The following is a 7,002-nucleotide window of genomic DNA, read 5'->3' on the forward strand; positions in this document are numbered from 1 at the left end:
TTGAAGAAAATTTTATTTTTGATTGAATTGTTTTTAGTTCTTTTGTTGAAGGTGAATTGACCATACATGTGTGGGTCAGTCCTCAACAAGGAAAGATAGCTCCATTCAATCCTGCCCACAGTTTGAAGGACACATCAATTTCTCATTTCCCCTTCCCCAACCCCTGGTGGCCACTAATCTGCTTTCTATTTCAGTGGATTTTCTGACTCCAGATAAATGGAATCATAATTTGAAGACTTTTGTGACTGACTTCTTTCACTTAGTGTGGTTTTAAGATTCGTCATATTGTAGTGTATTTCAGAACTTGCTTCTTTTTTATGGCTAAATAATATTCCATTATACAGATACATTGGGGTCTTCCCTGGTGGCTCAGATGGTATAGAATCTGCCTGCAATGCAGGAGAGCTGGGTTCAACCCATGAGTTGGGTAGGTTCCCTGGAGAAGGAAATGGCAACCCACTCCAGTATTCTTGCCTGGAGAACTCCATGGACAGAGGAGCCTCATGGGCTACAGTCCATGGGGTCACAAAGAGTTGGACAGCAACTAATGCACTGTGTGAGTCAATCACTAGATACTCTGACAAATCCATTGATCTATTTGTATAAGCAAATGGCAGCACCACATTGATTTAATTACTGAAAGTCAGATGTGTATTTTACAAAGTAAAAGTTTTCAATTTTGATATAGTCTGATTAATTAATTAATTAATTTTTAATTTAAGTTTTAAATTTAGTGCATCATGCTTTTGCTGTTGTATCTAAAAGATCTGCCTAGCCCTAATTTACAAAAGTTTTCTCCTGTGTTTTATTCTAAAAGTTTTATAGGTTAACTCATGTTTAGGCCTCTGATCTATTTTAATTTTTGCATAAAGTATGAAATAAGGATCTAAATTCAGCTTTATTCATGTGTATATCCAGTTTTTTTTTGGCACCATTTCTTAAAAAAAAAAAAAAAAGACCATTTCCCCTTTAAACAGACATGGTATCTTTTTGGAAATCAGTTGATTACAATGGTAAGTGCTAATTTCTGAACTCCAGTTGTGTTTCATTGATACATATGTCTATCTTTAAGTGAATACCACACTATCTTGACTAATACTGCTTTGTAGCAAGCTTTGAAATCAGAAACTATAATCCTGCTATTTTTTTAAAAATTCTTTCTGCTCTTCTGGGCATTTTGCATACATATATACTTCAGGAATAATTTAACTTTCTGTGAAAATGCCTTCTAGGATTTGACAGAGATTGTATTAAATATACAGACCATCTCTTCATGTGAAAAGATTCCCCTCTTCCTGGATTTTAACTGGCCCTTCTTCCTTGCATAGCTCTGTGGTATATTTATAACAGTTTTAGGATTTATTACTAGTATCCCAGTTGCTGCAGGAGGAAATCTTGCCTTTTAAAACCTGCTACATTTGTAACATCTACTATCATGTGATTAAATGAGTAAGAATTCTCTCTGCCTGCTCTCTACCAGATAGGTACAACTGGAAGTACTTCACACAAATAATACACTACCTCACAAAAACCACCTGAAGAGGATAATGTTATCATTTGCATTTTACTGAGGATGGTAATGAGGCAAAGTGTTGTTTTAAAATTGAGTCTAAGATCGGAATCATGTGATATAGAGAATCTGGGTTTTCCTTTCTAGCAATCTGGCTTCAAGAGTCTCTGCTACACAGAAATTATAGTATAAAAACTGGAACTGAATAAAATCTAAGGGAAGAAGATCATCTTAACATCTATTAACCTTTAAAATATTTAAAAGTCTAATAACTAAACAGGAAAAATAAAATTGAACACTTATGCAGAGAGAAGTCTAGGCTTTATAGCAGGAATTAAATGTACTTTTTAAGTTTCTGAGGAATATTTATAGAATTCTTGAATATTTTAAATTAAATAATTGATATTTAAAAATATATATATATATAAATAGACTCAGGAGAGAAACTTTATCAAAAGCCTAAGCATGAGATGCTGCTGCTGCTGTCACATCAGTCGTGTCCGACTCTGTGTGACCCCATAGATGGAAGCCCACCAGGCTCCTCCATCCTTGGGATTCTCCAGGCAAGAACACTGGAGTGGGTTGCCATTTCCTTCTCCAATACATGAAAGTGAAAAGTGAAAGTGAAGTCGCTCAGTCGTGTCCGACTCTTAACGATCCCACGGACTGTAGCCTATGAGGCTCCGCCATCCATGGGATTTCCCAGGCAAGAGTACTGGAGTGGGGTGCCATTGCCTTCTCCAAGCATGAGATATATGATAACTATTAATTATGGGATGAAAAGCCTGAATGAGAAAAAAGATTTTTTAAGGGCAGATGGCCTTTCTGAGACTTATTTTCTATTTTGGAAATTACAGGACAATAATAACTTGTATCCATGAAATACGGATGTGCATGTCTGTGTGTACACTTACTAGCTTGTAAACAATAAACTATACATAAATGCTATTTATCAACAACTAGCGGAGAAGGCAATGGCAACCCACTCCAGTACTCTTGCCTGGAAAATCCCATGGGCGGAGGAGCCCCGTCCATGGGATTGCGAAGTCAGACACTACTGCGCGACTTCACTTTCGCTTTTCAGTTTCATGCATTGGAGAAGGAAATGGAAACCCACTCCAGTGTTCTTGCCTGGAGAATCCCAGGGACGGGGGAGCCTGGTGGGCTGCGTCTATGGGGTTGCACAGAGTCGGACACGACTGAAGCGATTTAGCAGCAGCAGCCTTTAAAGAGTATTTAGCTTATAAGATTCCCAAGAAAACTTTGATATTTTGATAGAAAAAGATTGAATTCTTTCTACATAATTCTGACGTTAAAGAAATTCATAATGATGAAGATCTTAGTTATGACCAAGCTCCATCTAACAAAACAGTCACTGTATATTCTATGTATTGGGTTTTAAAATTTTACTATATGACAAGTAAAGCTGATGAATACAAATTATGGAGATGTGAAACAAGAAACAAATCGCAAAGCAGTGAAAGAGGATATGGTTGTATTTGCATGTTAGCAAATGAGAATTTAACTTTCACTTCAACATGAATATGAATATTTCAGGCTACAGCAAGGTCATAAAGTGTGTAAATAGAAGTTAATTTGAGCTACCAGGGAATAACAGTGATTTTTATCATGTCAACATTGAGCTCTTCCATTCGCATACCTCATGCTTTCCTGCCTGACACTGGTCACAGAATTTAAAAGAAATAAGGACTTTACCTCATATCAAGAAAAATTAGCTCACATAGAGTCTGTGGTCAGGATATTAAAGAAATCTTGACTGGTGATAATTGAATTTACCTATTTTCTTACAGATGATAACTTTACTACATTTTTTCCATCCTAGTAATAGAATTTATTCTAAGAAATTTTGCCAGTGGTTTCATGTCACTGGTGAACTGCATTGACTGGTCAAGAGACAAAAAATCTCTTCAGCAGATGGGATTCTCACTGCTCTGGCAGTCTCCAGAATTGGTCTTCTCTGGGTAACATTAATAAATTGGTATGTAAATGTGTTTAATCCCAGCTTTAGACAATTTAAGAGCAAGAATTATTATTATTGCCTGGATAATAAGCAACTATTTTGACAACTGGCTTGCTGCTATCCTCAGCATATTTTATTTGCTCAAGATAGCCAATTCTCCAATATTATTTTTCTTTACCTAAAATGGAAAATTAAAAATATTCTTCTTGTTCACTTTGTCCTGTTTGGCTTTATTAATTCATGGTGTAAACATAAATAAGACTATCCAGGCAAATGACTATGAAGGAAACATCACTCAGAAGACCAAGCAGAGGGACACTTTACACCTTTGAAATATGGCTGTGTTCATGCTAGTAAACTTCACACCCTTTGCAATGTCCCTGACATCTTTTCTGCTGTTAATCTTTTCCCCGAAGAAACATTTCAGGAAGATGCAGCTCAGTGGTAAAGGACCCCAAGATCCCAGCACCAAGGTCCATATAAAAGCCATGCAAACTGTCTTTTATTTTCTATTTGCCATTTACTTACTGGTTCTAGTTTTCTGTTTGGAGTTCTAATAGGCAGTGGAACAACTTGGTTATCATGGCATGCCAGGCTTTTGGAATCATATATCTTTCACTTATCCTGACATGGGGAAAACAGATACTAAGACAGTCCTTCCTGTCATTTCTGCAGCAACTGAGTTGATGGCTAAAAGAAAGGAAATAAGTGGGCATGATGTGTCTTCTGGCAAAAAACAAACTATGATCTTTATAAACTTTTTATGTGTGTGACTATAATTAATAATGACTTGGTACAAATAAGGAAGACTAAATTCACTGCAGGTAGGTAAAACACTTAAGAAATTCAAGTTGTATGAAAAGGATGAAGAAAAAAAACATGAAGGAGAAAATCTATAGCCAAGATCTGTGGTTAATGATGTTACACATTTCTGTATTAGGATTCTTACCAGGCTCCTCTGTCCATGGGATTTTCCAGGCAAGAGTACTGGAGTGGGGTGCCATCGCCTCTCCAATTAGTAAATATATACATAGTCAAAAGTGAGGAATCTTTTGACTTCACTAAGCCTTCACTAAGGCTTCATAGAGAAATTTCTATGACTCGAAGGCTTTTCTTCTTTTATTTGATTTAATTTGCTTTTCCAGCCTTACTTTCATTCAGATTCATTTATTCAGAGATATTAAAAAACAAAGTGTGAAATATGAAATATACACATTTATGTAAGATTTAGTTACTAAGCAGAAAATTTTTTTTATTTATATTTATTTTTTATTTTTTAATTATTTTTCTTTAACAAGCACTGTATATACCTTATAATCTCTTAATACTCTCATGTATATTAAGATATTGATAATGAAGGAATAATGCTAAAGCTGAAACTCCAGTACTTTGGCCACCTCATGCGAAGAGTTGACTCATTGGAAAAGACTCTGATGCTGGGAGGGATTGGGGGCAGGAGGAGAGAAGGGGACAACAGAGGATTGGATGGCTGGATGGCATCACGGACTCGAAGGACATGAGTCTGAGTGAACTCCGGGAATTGGTGATGGACAGGGAGGCCTGGCGTGCTGCGATCCGTGGGGTGGCAAAGAGTCGGACACGACTGAGCGACTGAACTGAACTGAACTGAATGCTTATCTTTAATAAAGTAAATCAGATGCTAACCTCCAGTTTAGGGATAATTTTACTGAATAACTTGATTAAACTGGGTACACTGGATTTTCAAGGAGAATAAAGAATAGATATCCTGAATTTATCCTAAATAATCATAAAATCATGAAATACTTTTAATAAAGATTAAAAAGTGATGTTAATATGTTCGCCAGCACTATTATGAGTATAATCCATTGACAATAGAATGGATCAATAAAAGTGGTAAATTCATCCAGTTGAATAATATTCAACAACAAAAGTAAACTATAACTACATACCACCATGTGAATAATTATTTCATATAAAATGTATTTTCAAATAAATGGAACTTGACTTTTCCCATGCACTCCTTAAAAAGAAAACTAAATAAATAATTCCAATTTCCTAAAATCTAGTTGCTGGCACAACTGAACTATAGGCATGCCTTATGTATTTCATAGACTTGGATTACTGTGATGTTGAATGGTTTGCCTTGGAAACAAACAGAGATAATTCTGTCATTTTTGAAATTGCATCCAAGTACTGCATTCCAGACTCTTTTGTTGACCATGATGGTTACTCCATTTCTTCTAAGGGATTCCTGCCTGCAGTAGTAGATACAATGGTCATCTGAGTTAAATTCACCCATTCCAGTCTTCCTTGGTGGCTCAGAGGTTAAAGCATCTGCCTCCAATGTGGGAGACCCGGGTTTGATCCCTGGGTTGGGAAGATCCCCTGGAGAAGGAAATGGCAACCCACTCCAGTATTCTTGCCTGGAGAATCGCATGGACTGAGGAGCCTGGTGGGCTGCAGTCCATGGGGTCACAAAGAGTTGGACACGGCTGAGTTACTTTACTTACTTACCTACTTTTAGTTCACGGATTCCTAGAAAGTCGACGTTCACTCTTGCCATCTCTTGTTTAACCACTTCCAATTTGCCTTGATTCATGGACCTGACATTCCAGGTTCCTATGCAATATTGCTCTTTACAGCGTCAGACCTTGCTTCTATCACCAGTCACATCCACAATTGGGTATTGTTTTTGCTTTGGCTCCATCCCTTCATTCTTTCTGGAGTTATTTCTCCACTGATCTCTAGTAGCATATTGGGCACCTAATGACCTGGGGAGTTCCTCTTTCAGCATCCTATCATTTTGCCTTTTCATATTGTTCATGGGTTTCTCAAGGCAAGAATACTGAAGTGGTTTGCCATTCCCTTCTCCAGTGGACCACATTCTGTCAGCCCTCTCCACCATGACCCACCTGTCTTGGGTGGCCCCACAGGGCATGGCTTAGTTTCATTGAGTTAGACAAGGCTGTGGTCCTAGTGTGATTAGATTGACTAGTTTTCTGTGAGTATGGTTTCAGTGTGTCTGCCCTCTGATGTCCTCTTGCAACACCTACCATCTTACTTGGGTTTCTCTTAGCTTGGACATGGGGTATCCCTTCATGGCTGTTCCAGCAAAGCACAGCCATTGCTCCTTACCTTGGATGAGGGGTATCGCCTCACTGCTGCCCCTCCTGACCTTGAATGTGGAATAGTTCCTCTAGGCCCTCCTGTGCCCGCGCAGCCACCACTCCTTGGATGTGGGGTTGCTTCTCCTGGCCGCTGCACCTGGCTTTGGGCATGGGGTAGCGCCTCCCTGCTTCTGCCCCAGGCCTCGGGTGGGGGGTAGCTCCTCTTGGCCGCGCTATGTGCGCCGTTGCAGCCGCCCACGATATCCAAGTCTATGCCCCAGCCAGTAACGCTGAAGAAGCTGAAGTTGAACAGTTCTATGAAGACCTACAAGACCTTTTAGAACTAACACCCAAAAAAGATGTCCTTGTCATTTTAGGGGACTGGAATGCAAAAGTAGAAAGTCAAGAAACACCTGGAGTAA

The 7,002-nt window shown here is 38.4% G+C and overlaps 1 pseudogene; it reads left to right on the forward strand.

Moving 5' to 3' along the window:
* Positions 1–979: 979 nt before the first annotated feature.
* LOC138436411 (taste receptor type 2 member 20-like) lies at positions 980–4,178 on the forward strand (annotated as a pseudogene).
* The last annotated feature ends 2,824 nt before the right edge of the window (positions 4,179–7,002 follow it).

The sequence above is a fragment of the Ovis canadensis genome, chromosome 3, assembly GCF_042477335.2.
Source record: "Ovis canadensis isolate MfBH-ARS-UI-01 breed Bighorn chromosome 3, ARS-UI_OviCan_v2, whole genome shotgun sequence".
NCBI classification, from domain to species: domain Eukaryota; kingdom Metazoa; phylum Chordata; class Mammalia; order Artiodactyla; family Bovidae; genus Ovis; species Ovis canadensis.